The 17018-nt window shown below is 33.7% G+C and overlaps 1 protein-coding gene across 1 annotated transcript in view; it reads right to left on the reverse strand.

Annotated features, from left to right (window-relative positions):
* The window catches only part of GBE1 (1,4-alpha-glucan branching enzyme 1), a 357328-nt gene that overhangs the window by 305115 nt on the left and 35195 nt on the right, over positions 1–17018 (reverse strand). The window lies entirely within an intron of this gene.

Genomic DNA, 17018 nt, shown 5'->3' on the forward strand with positions numbered 1-17018 from the left:
AAAATCTATACTTGGCATAGATCTATACTTGGTATACCTATTTTCATTAACACTTCTAAATCCAGGGAAAAGCAAACTAGGAGAAACTGGAAAAAACTAGGGAAGTAGAACCATTTGGCATGTACTCTGTGTCAAAAGTGATTGTGCCAAAACTCCAAAATGAATTGGGCAATGCCAGTGCACATCCCTGCACCTCCCCGATACACTCTGGGGAGAGCAACACAATTTCTAGAAAGATGGCATAAATCCTGGTAGGAGATAAAGAAGGGATATAAAAATTTGAGAAGTTAACCAATGAGGATCACTACAGCTGAGCTGAACAGAAAAACTTTCCACAAATGTTTCAAACTATATAGCAAATTAAAAATGAATTCAATAAAATAAAGAGTTGAGATATTATATGACAAAACAACAGAGAAGTAAAATGAGACTGCAGTTCTAAGGAAACAAATGGAAGAGCAAAACACATCATTACAAATTAATAAATAAATTAGAAACAGCAAGGAACAAAACGTGTTTATAGCAAAAACAGCAAATTATTAGTTAAATGAATAAATGACTGAAAGTTGAAATAATTAGAGAAGAAAAATACAAAGAATTGAATATATTAAAGAGAAAGTAAAAGATGTGAAAAATACACAAAGATGGTCCAAATAAGAATACTTAATGTGTATAAATAACACAACTAAAGAAAATGGATATATAAGGTACATCACTGGAAATTTTTCTTAAAGTACAGGATTAAATCTTCATATTAAAAGGCGCACACTTGTTTGCTGAAAATTTGGTGAGAGAACATACACATGTAACATATACCCGTTTAAGCTACTGAAATTCAGAGAACAAAGAAGTAATTCTATGGGCAAGCAGGCGAAAACAAAAAAAAAGCAAGGGCCAGGGATGGGAATGATTGGAGACAGTATTTCTGTTTCAAAGAAACATCACATTGAAGGCCAAAGGGCAACAATAATTCTGAGGAGGAAAAGTGGTAATCTAAGAATATATACAAACAAGTTCCTACTCAAACCTAAGTCATTTAAAAAATATTGTCAAATTAAAAAATAATTCAAAGTATACGACACTAATGAACCATTTTTTAAGGAAAAAAAACTACTCCTCCTAAAAAACTAGCCAATTAAAAGACTAAAAACACAGGAATAGACAATCACAGAAGTATGGCTGAGCACTGACTCTTTAAATATAGAAACATTGCTAGATAATTGTAGAATTGTGCAAATGTGATTTCAAAAGAAGAAACTTAAAGGACAATAAACATATTATTATTTAAAAATTGGGCATGATAACCATTTAAAATAGATCTATGGAACAAAACTGAGCCCAGAAAAAAAGACACGTTCTTAATCTTAATCTATGTTCCTGTGGGTGTGAACCCATTTATAAACAGTACCTTGGAAGATAACGTTACTTCAAGTGTGGCCAAATTTAATCAGGGTTGTCTTAATCCAATCTACCACAAGCCTTATCAAGAGAAGAAATTCGAAAGCTATCAGTCAGTAGAAACCAGAAACTGGAAGAAGCCAGAAGACTTAGAAGCCAGAAATCAGAGAAAGCATAGGAAGGGATCAAGGATAGAGATTACCATGGGACAGAGAACTGCCATCAGCAGAACACTACAGACTCCCAGAGAAAGCATGGCTTTGCTGATGACTTCATCTGGGACTCCCTGCCTCTAAAACCATGAGCCAATAAATTCTCATTGTTTAAGCCAACACACTGTTTGTTATTTGTCACACAGCCCTGGCAAATTAAGGCAATATGTTACCCCCTTTCATACTGCATAGATACCTTACATACACAAACATACATCCATGATTTTTTTAAAATGCAAGTTAAGTTTTCATGAAATGAATAATCCCAGTCTCAATTACAGTCTGTACTCCAGGAGACACAAACAAAACCACCCACAGGAGAAAGGCAGGGATCACAAATATGAGGAGCTTGCCCCATAAAAGAAACAGAAAAGTGCAAACCTGGTGCCAAAAAAAACAAATGAAGTTAGCCTTAAAGTAGGGAACACAATGCTGAAAGAAAGGAACTCGGTGAGTTCGAGCATAAGTCCTATCTAAAAATGACAACTTCTATTTACCTACAGCTATAGCCCATGGTTACCAAGCATGTTTGCCAAATCAGGTAATTTCCCAGGAACAGAAAAGACTCCAAGTTTTTCTACGAACTCTCCCTAATTTAAAAGTTGGCAATTATTTCAAAATATTTAAAATACTGACCTGGACCCAAAAAAAAAAAAAAAAAAAACAGATCTACAGGCCTGATAGAATGCCAGCACACAACCGAAATCTTATGAAAAAACGATTTTTTTTTTCAACTTTTCCAGATTATCATCCAGCTATAACTCATTACATGGAAACTCTATTCCAAATTAAATAACCAAACAATAAGGAACAATTTATAAAATAAATGTGCATTTTTACATAGGGTAAAAATGCACACACATCATCATCATCACAATACAAGGAAAATTATTGATTTCTTAGAAAAGATATAAACTTTTAATTTTATTTTTATGCAATTTTATAAATTTTATGTTATTTTATTGTCAATTTAGATAAAATACCTCAAAAATACATTTTTAGACTTATTTAAAGTTTAAGTTTAAAAAATAATCATTCTTAAGTTTCATAAGATATGATCAAATGTCCCCTTTACTAAAATACCAGTGGAAACGGGATTATAGTATTACTTCCTTTAACTGAGTATCTTGACTTCCCTCAAGGTCAGCCCTACAGCTTCTGATACAGAAATACACATTTCACTTTGAAATCACTGTGGCTCAAAAAGGAAAATGCCTGAGGGTAAAGCAAACTCATCATGCCTGTGTCCTTTCCTACTACAGTCATCTCTTCATACTTTGCTATGAATTTATAGGATATCTAAAAACTGGGTCAAATTTTTGGTAAGCAAGAATATAAAATGAAGCTATAGTAACTAGCATTTTGTACAGATATAAGGAACTGTTATATTATGAAGTTTGATCTCTACATTGATGTTTTCCCAAACCCCTTTTTACAAAGGAAGAAATAGATCAGATAAATACATAAATTGTCCAAGGTCAAGACAGAAATCAGCAATAGAAATATAGCATCATTAATCACAAAAGGTATACTTTAAACAAATCAGGAGGAAAAAAACCTCAAATTAAAAGTCATATTTTCTTTTTATAGAAAATTATTTATGGTTTACTCATAAGGCTATTAATCTTATAATTGAAGGAATCAGTGTCATATAATAATAACTTAGTCTTTAGAGATAAAATGTCTAGCTTTAAATCCTACCTTTGTTACATGCCATGTGTGTCCTTAAAAAAACTCACTTACCCTCCCTTTTCCTTGATTTTTTTCCCGTTAATGGGGAAGTTTCATAGGTTGTAAGGAATCAATAAAATCACAGTGGGAATCACACCCCACAGTAGCTAGAAAGTGTTCAATAAATGTTGGCTGTTACTTTTATCCACGACTGTGAGGGACAATGCTGTAGTATACTTTTTTTGTTTTTTTAATTTTGTGTGTATGTGTGGTAAAATATATACAACTCATATTTTCCAGTTTTAACTTAAAAGTTTTCAAGTGAACAATTCAGTGTTATTAAATATAGTCATGATGTTATGTTACTCACCAACATCTATTAATAAAACTTTTTCATCACTGCAAACAGAAACTCTGCACTCATTAAGCAATAACTCCCCATTCCTCTCCCCTTGTCTCAGAGCCTGATAATCTGTAATCTATTATCGGTCTCTATGAATTTGCTCAATCTAGGTATTTCCTATTAGGGAATTATTCAATATCTAGCCTTTTGTATCTGACTTATTTCACTCTTTTGACATCTTTGAGGTTCATCTATGTTGTAGCAAGTGTAATTTCACTCCTTTTTATGGCTGAATAATAGTCCATTTTGTGTATATGTGTGTGTGTGTGTGTGTGTGTGTACCACATTTTATCCAATCACCTGTTGATGGACACTTGGGTTAATTCCATCATTTAACTACTGTGAACAATGATGCTATGAATATTTACAAACAAATTATCTGTTCAAATCCCTGCTTTCAATACTTTGAGATATGTACCTGGAATAGAATTCTGACGTGTTTTAGTTTCTTTGGCTGCCCAAGCAAATACCATGCAATGGTTTACTTAAACAATTGGAATTTATTAGCTGACAGTTTTGAGGCTGGGAAAAAGTTCTAATCAAGTCATCATCAAGATGATATTTTCTTCCCAAAGAAGGCATTCTGGGGATGGCTTCCGGTAATCCTTGGTCCTGGGCTCCCCTGCCACATGACATGCACATGGCATCCTCCCCTGGCCTCTCCACTCTCTTCCCGGTTTCACTGCATTTCAGCTTCTTACTTCCCATGGCTTTTTTTCTCCCTCTGTCTGAATTTCATTCTGCTTATAAAGACCTCCACTAACAGGAATAAGACCCATCCTGATTGAACTGGGCCACATCTTAAATGAAGTAACTTCATCAAAAAGTCCTACTTACAATGAGTTCACAACCACAGGAATAGATTAAGTTTAAGACCATGATTTTCTGGGGTACATACAGCTCCAAACAGCCACTCCAGGTCATATGGTAATTGAATGTTCAACTCTCTGAGGAATCACCAAACTGTTTTTCACAGTGGCTGTACCATTTAACATCACCACCAATAATGTACAAGAGTTCCAATCTCTCTACATACTTGCCAAAACTTGCTATTTTCTGTTTGTTTGTTTGTTTATTTTTCAGTAATAGCCATCCTAGTAGATGTCTCATTGTGGATTAAAGACACCTTTTTTTTTAATTTTCATTGTAATTACATGTGTACAACTCAACATGTCCCATTTTAACCACTTTCAAGTATACAATTCAGTGGTATTAATTACATTGTGTTACCATCACCAACATCCATTACCCAAATGTTTTCATCTCCTCAAACAGAAATTCTGTACACATAAAACAATGGCCCCTCCCCACCTATCTCCTCACTTCCCCAGCTCCTGGTAAGCTGTAATCTACTATCTGTCTCTATGAATTTGCTTATTATGGGTATTTCACATAAGTGAGAACATATATTTGCCTTACTGTGTCAGCCTTATTTCACTCAATACAATGTCTTCAAGGTTCATCTATGTTGTAGCATGCCTCAGAACTATATTACTTTTTTTTTCAGCTCAGTAATAATCCTTGTGTGTATACACCACATATTGTTTATCCATTCATCTGTTAAAGGATACTTTGCTTCCACTCTGTGGCTACTGTGAATAATGTTACTATCAACACTGGTATACAAATATCTATTCAAGTCCCTATTTTCAAAGCTTTTGACTATATACCAAGAAGGGATTGCCAAGTAATATGGTAATTCTATGTTCAACTTTCTGAGGAACCATTACACTGATTTTCACAGAGGCTTCCCCATTTAATAACACCCACCCAACAATGTACAAGGGTTCCAATTTCTCTGCCTCCTCACCAACACTTGTTACTTTTCCTTATTTCAGTAAAAGCCACCCTAGTGAGTGTGAAGAGTTACCTCATTGTAGTTTTGATTTGCATTTCCCTGATGATTAAGGATGTGGACATCTTTTCAAGTGCTAATTAGTCATTTGAATATCTTCTTTAAAGAAATATTTATTCAAGTCTGTTCCGGTTTGCTAATTCTGCCAGAATGAAAAATAAAATACCAAAAATGGATTGGCTTTTATAAAGGTACAAATTTACAGTTGTAAAGCCATAAAAGTGTCCACTAAGGTATCAACAAGAGGATACCTTCACTGAAGAAAGGCTGATGGCGCCTGGAATACCTCTGTCAGCTGGGAAGGCAGGTGGCTGGCATCTGCTAGTCCTTTGCTCTCAGGTTGCATTTCAAAATGGCTTTCTCCAAAATGTCTCCGGGCTTCTGTCTCTCTTAGCTTCTCTCAGCTCTCTGCTTGGGTCTCCCAAGGTATTTCTCTCTAAGTGTCTGAGAGTCCTCTCTTAGCTTCTCTGGGGCAAACTCTGTGCTTCATCTCTTAGCTTAGCATTTCCAAACATCCTTTTGTCTGCATCTGCAAGCATCTGGGTCTGTGTGGGCTCTCAGCTCTCTTATGGACTCCAGTGATCTAAGACCCACTCTGAATGGGCGGGGTAACACATCATGGAAATAATCTAATCAAAGTAGCTCACCCACAGTTGGGTGGGTCACATATCCATGGAAACAACCTAATCAAAAGGTCCCATCCACAATAAGATTGCATCCACAGGACTGGATAAAAGACCATGGCCTTTCCTGGGGTACATAATAGTTTCAAACCAGCACAAAGTCTTTTGCCCATTTTTTAAAATTTGGTTATTGACATGTGTTTTTATTGTTAAGCTGCAGCAACTGAATATACTTTTTAATGTACCAATTTTCTCTTACTTATGACACTTGTTTATATCTTAATATACATGTTAATCATAAGCAAATGTTAAAATGAATGTTTCCTCAAACTCCAAATTTTATTTACCCTTTCCATTTTTTCCTGCTATAGAAAATTACATATAGTCATACTAACACAGAACACACTAGGTATTCAATATTGATTTAAATGTATGGATTATGGAAAATACAAAGAAAAGTTTGGGTGAAATTTAAGTAGACTGGATTGGCCAGGAAAAAATATATAGTAACTGTAGGATGGAAGATAGGTATGAGGAAAAAAAAGAGGAACAGGCAAAAATCTTTGCTCTCCTGAAAGATAGTTCATCTTAGATCAGTACTATAGTTCTAATTTCAGACAGGATTGTGAACAAAAGTGACATGTCAGGGGAGATGGCTCATTGCTTATCTGGAAATGTCTAGGATATAGAATTCTTTCTCAAGTGCTTCTGAGACTGCACTTGAAACCCAAGAAATCCATGGGGGAAATGCCTTCCCAGCTAGCTTAATTTGGGAGATTTTATTTTATCTTTGCTTCCTAGGAGAGACTTGGATTAAAGGCAATAAAAAACACAGAAGTAAAAGCGCAAGAATTTTGGGTTGCTAAAAAGGGGAGAAATAATGTTAAAGGGGGGTGGGAATGGAATTTTTTAAAACAGAAAAATATAGCTTTTTACAACAATCTCAAAAACGGCTTCAGTTCTCTGGCAGGACTTTCCTTCTTTAAAAGACAAAATACCTAGAACATATTAAGGTTGTCAAGTGCAAATGAGGCATTTGAGACCTTAAAAGTCAACTAAGTTATGTTCCTCAATCAAGGGCAAGTAAGTTTAGCAGAAAAACAAAACAACATGCCTATTGCAAGGGTAAAAACATTTATTGTATGCTAACAACTCAAAGTTATATAAAACAATATCATTCCCTTAAGAAGGTCACAGGTCCAATGAAAAGACTGAATATTCAACCAAAGACACCCTAGGGCTAAGATAAGCAAGCATTAAACAGAAGAATAAGCAAGAAAATAGAAAACTAGCAGTTTTGACTAGGAAAGTAGGAGATTACAGGCTTTTGGAGTAGCTGGCATTTGAGCTATATCTTGAAGGATGAGTAGCATATTTTGACAGCTGGAGAAAAGACAGAGAAGGACATTATATGTGTGGAAATTTAGTGGCTCTTGTCAACATGATGACTAGCTGTGCACAGACAGAACAGGATGATGAGGAGGAATCTAGTGGCCAACAGGATGGAAAGATGGTTTTCAGCCAGATAATAAATTAAATTAAAAATAACAATTCTTAAAGACTTGTACAGAGGAGATAACTGACACGATCAGAGACAGGTTTTAAAGGCAGCAGTTTGAAGAAGGGACTTTAATACATAGAGTCCATAAATAAAACAGTCCTTATTAAAGAGACCAACTGTTAAAAGCACAGGGTTTTATAGAGGATTCACCAATGAACAGAACTTAAAGAATTTACATCCTATTACATGTGATTTCTTACTTTTGAGTGTAGTTTCTCATTTTTAAGTCTTTAAATGTCATTAGCCACAAAATAAATCTATAAATTTTCAGTGGCATTTCTAATCGGTATCAAACACAGCAAGTACTCTTGACTTCATTTATCAGCAAACAGTAGAAACGGGACCATTTGGGTAAAGGTAACAAGTAAGAAGCTGTGACATTCATTTGATTACTCCATAAACATTACTGAGCACCTACTGTATATACAGTACTATCCTAAACACTAAGAAAATAGAAATGAAAGACATTACAAAGTCCATGCATTCACGACATTCTTTGTTAGGTGTGGGAGATAGTGGAGCAAAGACAATAAAAGCATTCTATAGGGCATTGATTAAAAACATACAACTAGTTAACAAAAATAGCTAGAATTACACAAAAACAGGGAAATGTATCTGTTTTTTATACTGAAATATCCAAAGCACCTAAATAAAATAGTGCTACATAGCAAGTACTCAATGAATGCATATTCAGTGAGCACCCATCACCTGCCAAAGGCTAGGCAATGGTGTAACATGGTTAGAGTCAGGATTAAGAACAGAATTATTACACATGATTTTGAATCCCAATTCTACCTATTACCAGAAGTAATTAGGTCTAAATTCCCTAATTTGAAATGGGAATAATAAAGGAACCTATTTGTAAGGTTATGAGAATCAAGTGCAATAATATACCTAAAATGTTTAGCACGGTACCTTTTACACGAAATAATGAAGTTTGAATAATTACATTAGTAGAATAATAAATGCACTCAAGAAGACTGCTGGATTCGTATTCAACACAGAAAAAACAACAGCCCATTAAAATATAAGAAAGCTACAATTCACTGTAACTGTACTAGACCTAGTATATGTGCCCCCATCCTGAATTTGCTCAACCCCACTGGCCCCCCAGGTCCTGTGTCCTTACTTGACTGGACCTGTGGAGCTTCTGGGTTGCAAATAGTTGCCTGGAGAGGGCAGATAACACAACACAGATGTATGGAGGAATAAAGCCTCCATTGGGCAAATTTTGACCAATAAGGGATAGAAAATGGCTTGAAGGAGTCCACAGATCGATTCCTTACCCTTACTCCTGAATGTCTCTTGTGACCAAACAACCAGGTATGAAAAGAATTTTATCATCTCACATAAGAATTTAGTTAAACAATTTGAGTGCTATGTCAAGATAAAATGTAGGGATTTACAAAATTAATAACAAACTGGGTAATGTGATGACCCAATCAAGACACCACCTGCTGCCAGGAACCAAAACACATCTGTCTCAGCAGTCATTGCTATTTACGATGAATGAAAACTATTCTGTGCTTTAGGTCCATTCTGAAGACTTGATAAAATGTGAGTGGAGTACAGTTAATTTCGATCATTTCATTTCTGCTCCAACTGATAGCATCATGCAGATTTTTACTCAAGTAGCTTCTCTCACTATTACAATACTTATTAATGCCCATGTTCATGAGATTTGGGAGTAGGGGTTAATTAAAAGTATTGTTTCCATATATGGAACTGGTCTAAGATTAATCGGTATGGAACATCTACCATGTGCCAGGCATAATGACACACTGGAAAGAGGACAGATTTTAGGAATAAAAGACGGACTTCTGTGGTTAGGCCCATTAGCAAACTGACCTTAGATATTTTAATAATGATCTCAGACTTTCAGCTTCCTCATTTATAAAATAGGACCATAATTCCACTGATATCAGGGTTGCTCTGCTTATATATAACTAGCCCACCAGAAATAAAGTTTTGGCTTGTCTCATTTTTTCTTTTTAAACAAATGAACAAAAAAAAAAAAAAAAAAAAAAGAAAGAAAGAAAGAAATGAAGATATTTCTCAGTAGAGAAAGAAAACTTACTAAAACCTTGAAAAAAAATTGGAAGAGTTTCACCATGCTAATTATAGTAGAATAATAAGACCTAATATTATTCAATTGCAAGCAAACACTGTTACTAATTTTAACTTTTTTTATGTTGTGTAATTTGTACCATCGCTAAAACATCAGTAAATGCATTGTGACCAATCTGATAAATACATCAGACCATACGTTAGAACAAATAGTTGCTCTCTTATTTCTAATGGTATAGAATAAAAGCTATTTAAATAATAGTTCTATTCTTACCTGGCCTAAAGTATAGTTAAATGAAATGGAAATTGGCTATACTGAGTCTCAAATAAATAAAATTGAGGTAGAAATTATGATTATATAGAAAATATTAAATTAAATATTTGGGGGGAGGACGAATGATGAGGTCAATTCAAAACTGTTATATTTTAAAAGGTAAAGGTGCTACAATTTAAAATAATGTCCTTGGAGTAAACAGCAGTCTTTATCTACTAAATGTTACTTCCTAATTCTGGTACAGACCTTAGATACCATGTCTGTAAGGTAAGGGAGTAGATTATTTCTGAGACTCTTCTAGGTCCAAATCCTACAAAATTAAATAAAAAAAAAAAAGGAATGTTCTTATTCAATTAATGAAAAACTCAAAATATTCCACCTAGTATATTACTTAGCCTTATACAACTCCCTATTTCTTTAAATAAAAACTTACTTATTTCTAGAATTCTATACTTAGGATTATAAAAATGCATAATGTTTAATGACACAACTTAAAGAACCTATACAGTCATAAATGTAAACATATTTTGACTTAACAGATTAGAATAAATTAACTAAATATAGGTAGAAATTAATTTTAATCAGTGTGTCTAGTATATGTCGCAAGCAAATTGATAATATATTGTCCTTGCAGTTTACCAAGGTGTGATTAATGGTCAATATTAAAATTTCTGGGATCTTCTGTGAAAACCTTACTGACTGACTAGGAAAAAAAAAAAAAAAAATCACCTGAATGTTACAAATCACAGTTTCTGAAGGTAAGTCCTTCGAGGTGGCCCATTTGGTCAGGACTGCTGGTGTCAAGTATTGTCCCAAGCACTTTCAGCAGCTAGCCTCTTTAATGCCACACTCTTTACAGTCACACTCCTGTTCACGTCTTTACTACATGCTCTGCTGATTACCTTGGAAAAGGGCAATGCTGTAACTGTTCAACTGACCTTTCAGTTTATTTTCTCTTGTGTAATATGAAACATGAGCTAACATAGTCTTAGCCTACTGATTTTTAGGAAGAAATCTGACTTAATGTTTCAACAGCTTTTGGCTCAAATAACACTCTGCACTTCTGTAGCCAAATTTTTCTTTCTGGAAAAATTACATGGCAATGACCAGAGGTTTGGGCTAGAGAGAGAGAGAGAAGCTTTACCATATTCTGTACAAAACTATGATCCTGTGAATGCATGGCCAACTAACTGCCTCAGAATCAATTCCAATCTTTTAAATCCCACTAGAATCTTATTCTTAATGTGACTTAATTATACAATTAATAGGAGATGATGGTTATGTCTTTTCTGTCTAATATGAAAATGCTTAATTTATATATTTTATATTACATATATATATTATATTTTTATATTTTAATATGTCTTGCTCAAAAACTACCAAAAACTCTGTACTTACTATGGAAGGAAAAAAAAAAAAGAGGGAGGATAGGGAGTTAAAACATCGGTTCTAGCTCTGATTCTGATGTACTAGTCATGTTACCTTGAGGAAGCTAACCACCCAGAGACTTAGGTTCCTCTTCTATAAAATGAAGAAGATATTGAATTGCAACATCTAGTCAGGTCTAAAAACCTCTGATCCATACACCAAATTTCTTTGATTCTTAGTTGGGTACTAATAGTGCTAACCAAGAAAGGAAAAAAAGCACCCCAATAAAAAGGTTTCTTCGGACATAAAATTTTAATATCTTTTTCCTATGCAGAGAAAATAAAACAAGGAAAACAGTCTGTCAAGAGAAAAAACTACTAATTTTTAAAAATTAAAAATCACTAATTATAGCCACTAACACATTATGGAGTACTTACTTTGTGCCAAGCATTATACTAAGGGACTGACAAATATTAACTTATTTATATACTTTTATATAATATTATATTATAATGCTATTATTATTCCCATTGCACAAATGAGGAAACTGAAGAGGTTAAGCAATTTTGCCCAAGGTCACACAGCTAGTAAGTGGAAGCTGGAATGCAAATACAAGACTTTGCCTCTACAGTATTTCCCTGTACTAAATTTAAACTATTTGTTACTTAATATTCCTTAAATATTTCTTAATTAACTGAACCTTAGAAGAAAAAATAATCTACAATAGACAAGAGTGACGCAAATGGCTAAAAGTAAAATCACCTGAAAACTCACTTAAAAAAAAGGGACTTCTCACGTTTACAATAACTGAACAAATTCACAAAGGATCTTAATCTCTTCCTACTTTATTTTTAAACCCTTATCAAATGTAGAAAGCACATTGTTAATAATTCTGATTGCTCACATGATTTTTATTTGGGAGGTATCTATGACTGTCACAATGAACTTGAATTAATCAGGTTGAAACAAGATATGCAAACAAGTACTATTTATACTCCTGAAATTTAGATTCGAACTGGATGGTTATTATACCATTTATAAAATGAAAACTAATGAACATCAATTTTTTCACCTAAAAAAATTCCAAAGATCAAAAAGTGAATATACTGGCACTTAGCAAAATCAGTAAGCCCAATCATACTTTTGATTTTCTTTTTTTTTAATACGGCCAGATAGCCATGGACTTTGGCCATGTGAAAATTTTTATATTAGAAACAGGATCAATGAATCAATTTTCACTCTTACAATGGCATAGGGCACAATATATATCAAAGAATCCAAGGATATATATCTCTCCAACAAAAAATCCACATCTTTTGGACTGAATATCCATGAAATATCAAAGGTCTATCAAACACTCTGACACTTCTGTGCCTTTACTGAGGGAGACAAAGGTTTCAAAATTCTGTCAGCTACAAAACCACCAAGATCAAAGAGCTTTCACAGTGACTCCCAATTTTTAGTAAGATATACCCACATTCTCTTTTAAGTCAAAAAATCCAAGCTGTATGTATGTATCTATATATACACACACACAAACTTATACATAAGGTTTATCTATGTATTATATAATACATATTGATTATATCATACATACTCACAAAGATATATTTAACACACATACATATATATTTTTCTTTACATCCAATGACCTAACAGAGATAAAATAGAGTAGGTCTAAAAGTACAAGTCCAGTGGTCTTCTATATTGTTTGCATGCCTCAGTTTATTATTTCTCACAAATTGCATACTTTTCTTTTAAATATTTATCCAAATTTGGATTGAAATATAAGCAGATTTAGAAAAGAGTTAAATTCCATTCAAGTACAGTTTAATCTGTTTGTTATTAATGCCACACTGATACTTTTATTGCAGTATCCTATTCAAAAATTGGTAAAACTGAAATTTTAAACTCATTCAGCTGTCCTACTACTTATGGACCAAGGTTTTCCAATTGTGTTTCCAAATTGTTTGGGCCAGAACACTCAGTGGTACTGATAATTAATGATGTACCCTATCCATAATTAAAAATACTAAAAGTTTTGATTTGCACAGGCTTCGCATTGTTCCATGGGACAAGCTTTCCCAAGGTTCCTAAATGGCTGTGGCCAAACTGCTACAATGGTATAATCAGACACTATTATAATTTCTCTTCTAACATATTTTCTCTACCAGACTGCAGGTCCCAAAAAGCCAGGGATCATGTTTTATTTTAACTTTATGTCCTCATATAGTATAAAGCATACATGAAGGAACAGGGACCAAATAAGATGTTGAAGAAATGGTTCCCTCAACCTGTTTTGCCATGAGGCCCTTATAATAGTGGAAATTTGCTAAACAACATGAGATAATTTCAATAACAATTGCTATTATTACTAAGCATGTACTATATATTCAGCATTGTGCTAAGTGCTCTACAAGCAATATCTCATTTAATTCTGCCAATTCTTTGTGTTGAGAATTATGTGCTCATTGCACAAATGAGGATCCTAAGGATCAGTGAGTTCAAGTAACTTGACCAAAATCACTTGGTAGGTTACTGGCAGAGCCAGAATTGTAAAACATCTAATTCTATGTTATAGTTAGTTAAAAACAATAATCATAATAATAATAATGACTTGTAACTGTGGTTAATCCATTGACTACATTCAATTCAATTTCAAATCCCTTTAAAGAATTCTTGTGAAATAACTTAGATAACTTAATAAGAGTTATCTTAGATAACTTAATAAGATATCTTAGATAACTTAATAAGATATCTTAGATATCTTAGTCATCTTAGATAACTTAGTCATCTTAGATAACTTAATAAGAGTTCTTGTGAAATAACTTACCCGTTAGGATTAATTATCAAGGACTGACCATGTATAATACACTTATGATTTTATTGAACATGTATATTACATTCATACATGAAATATTATGAAGTGTTGGACCTGTATTTCTTCCCTTAAAAAGATGCTCAGAATACACCGTTAAGTGAAAAAGAATCAAGTTTAAAAGGTTTTTTTTTTTGTTGCTTGCTTAATCGTTTTATTCTAACGTGATGCAGATTATGCATCAAAATGTTAACTATGATCTCTGAATAATGGGTTAGAAATAATAGATTTTTCCTAATTTTAACAGTTTTTCCATTGTTTTCCTACTATAATCACGCAAAGACAACATGGTATGAAACAAATTATGAAAGTAACTATAATATTAAATATCAACCTCTGCTTTGTAAAAAAAAATAGTTTGAAAGTTTTACAGTCAAGCATGTTTAATCCAATTGTCTATTTTAACAAAAGTTTGAGAGAATATTTATGGAAGAGCAGATGGGGAAGGAGTGGGGAGGGCAACCAAGTAATGAAAATTTATACCTTATCAACTCTTCTACTGTTCAAATCACTATAATAGAATGCATATATGTCCAAAGTCAGTAATAAGACCTGCTAACACTGAGGACACAGCCGAAATGGAATGTATGGGGTCCTTTAAAAACTTTGAAGCTGACTTATAACCTCCCCTAACTCCTTTTAGCTCATTTATTTCACCCTATTCAACCCATTCAGCAATTCATTCAAAAACGTTCAGGCTACTACATATGTGCAGGTATATATAAAATACATGTAAGCATATAATCTCTTACTTTAAATCTCCAACAACTAATCAAGTACCTAACAATAGCATGTATTGCTGAATAAAATGTCTCTTGAACTAAAGAAAAAGAGAATGTAACTTGGTCCCTGTCTTTAAGGACCTCAGAGTTTGGTAGGGCTCCCTGGTGTTATTTGCTTACAGCATCATTTCCTCAAGGGTATGTAACACTTCATATGATCCCTGATACTACCTTACTCATTCTCAAAATGTCAACTCCACTCCAAACCAGAAACCAACACACTCCCTTGGTATTAAATAAAATTAATTTTTTAAAGAAGATTGCACTATCAAAGGTACCATATTTAAATAAAACTACCACCTACAGGACAACAGAATAAAACATTCCATTTTTTCACCTTATATTTTTCCTTAAAAAAAAATGCAGTACATCTTAAATTACTTCACTACCTGTTGCACAGAGAGTCCCAGTGATAGATGTATTTTATTATTGTTTTCTTCAATACCTATTTCCCTTCTTTCTTCTTACTTCCAGCAACATTCTAAAAACCACGCTTACAAACAATAAATACTAAAAGCAGCGGCACTGAAGCATGACATTCTCATTCTCTTCTAAGACTGGTTACCACCAGAGCACAAAAGCCCAGCTCTGCACCCTCAAAAGCAACATTACTTCTATTTTAAAACTCCCACAAAACACAGAGGCAGCGATGTAATTATGTATCTACAGATACTCTATCTGCTCTGCCTCCTGCTTACAGCCAGATTCAGTACTATGAAAAGCATTAGCCTTTCGGCCTCACAAATCAACTCTAAAATCAAAGCTTAAGCTTTGGCTATAGATATGTTTGTTTTGTTTTCTTGTTTTGCTTTTAATCCTTGAAAAACACTAGTTTCAAATTCCCTCCCTTTAACTTGCCACTAGAATCAACATCTAAATAATAATTGTACCCCATCATGAACTGGGCAGCTGAGCAACTGCTGAGAAAAGTATGTTTGACATTTTTCTCTCCAAGACTCCACTTTCAGTTCCTGTACTGGCTCAGTGAACATGGCTATAATTGAGACAAGCCCAAATGCAATGAAAGATATAACCTATAGGAAACGTGTATGTATATATTTAAAATATCTTATGCAATTCACTTTAAATGGAACTAGATTTGTTTCCATGTTCACACTAAAAGTAGTATTTACCAGAGTTTTCTTATTAACATTCTAAATTTAAAAGATGAAAATGTTTCCAAGTATGATTATAAGTAAATTAAGATACACAGAGTTTTCAGAACAGAGGACATCTTTTCTCTTCTGGGGGGGTGGTACCCAAAAGCCCCACCAATTACAAAATAAGTATTCCAAAATTTGTATGTTCAGCTTCTAAAGCTCCTCTACACAGTTCCAAAACCTCTTTGTAATCTTAACACCTTTAGCAAACACTGATTTAGTGATTCCATGCACACACATGCACATGAAAAGATGGTATCTTCCACTGAAAGAAAATATTCATTCATCAGAAGCAAAAAATTAACTTTTGCCAAAATGAAAAATGCAAATCTAAAAATTGAAAAAAAGTGAATATGGCTTCATATCCAAACACTCTAAAGCCAAATGCTAACACTAATTTTAGATATTTGAGACATATTAATTCTCTAAAGCCAATGACTACATATTAACTTACATATTATTACCAAACAATGTATTTCTGTAAATTGTCCATCCAACTCAACTGGGGTGCTTATCAAAATCAAGATTCTTGAGACAGTTGCTAAAATGCCTATTACTGAACCCAAGTTCTGGAGGCAAAGTCGCATGAATAGGAATTTGAACCAAAACTTTCTCACGTTGCTACTATGCACACCAAACTGTTTGAAATGTCTACTGGTGGGCACATCACTGCTTAATAAAGGTTTCTTGAGCTGATAATCAAGAATATTTTTTTAACCCTCTGTAAAGGAATAAGATGAACCACAATCAAGAACTGAATTTTATC

This window comes from Choloepus didactylus, chromosome 1 (assembly GCF_015220235.1).
Source record: "Choloepus didactylus isolate mChoDid1 chromosome 1, mChoDid1.pri, whole genome shotgun sequence".
In the NCBI taxonomy this organism is placed as follows: domain Eukaryota; kingdom Metazoa; phylum Chordata; class Mammalia; order Pilosa; family Megalonychidae; genus Choloepus; species Choloepus didactylus.